Raw genomic sequence first — 734 nt, forward strand, 5'->3', positions numbered from 1 at the left:
GGTTTTATTTCCAATTAAGTTATAATTTATTCTTTCCATCATCATCAAACATGAATAAAATAGTAGATTTGTAGAATAAAGAGGCAATTTAATTTTTTCGAGTTCTTAATAAGAAAAATTCTAATTATTTATATGTGGTGGCAATACTTTTTGTCTTCTGAATGAATGCTTGAACAGTGCATATTTTTGATCTTGTTGTTTATGAATGTTAAAATTGTTGGCTCCTGAAAGAATGATGAACAAAGAGAAATGTTATTGATGATCTGAAAAATCATGAAATTGATTCTTGAAGCAAGAAAAAGCAGTGAAAAAGCAAAAGCTTGTGAAAAAAAAAAGTGGCGAAAAAAAAATAGAAAGAAAAAGAAAAAGCAAGAAGAAAAAGCCAATAGCCCTTAAAACCAAAAGGCAAGGGTAAAAAGGATCCAAGGCTTTGAGCATCAATGGATAGGAGGGCCCAAGGAAATAAATCCAGGCCTAAGCGGCTAAATCAAGCTGTCCCTAACCATGTGCTTGTGTCATGAAGGTCCAAGTGAAAAGCTTGAGACTGAGTGGTTAAAGTCGTGATCCAAAGCAAAAAGAGTGTGCTTAAGAGCTCTGGACACCTCTAACTGGGAACTCTAGCAAAGCTGAGTCACAATCTGAAAAGGTTCACCCAGTTATGTGTCTGTGGCATTTGTGTATCCGGTGGTAATACTGGAAAACAAAGTGCTTAGGGCCACGACCAAGACTCATAA

The sequence above is a fragment of the Arachis duranensis genome, chromosome 6, assembly GCF_000817695.3.
Source record: "Arachis duranensis cultivar V14167 chromosome 6, aradu.V14167.gnm2.J7QH, whole genome shotgun sequence".
In the NCBI taxonomy this organism is placed as follows: Eukaryota; Viridiplantae; Streptophyta; class Magnoliopsida; order Fabales; family Fabaceae; genus Arachis; species Arachis duranensis.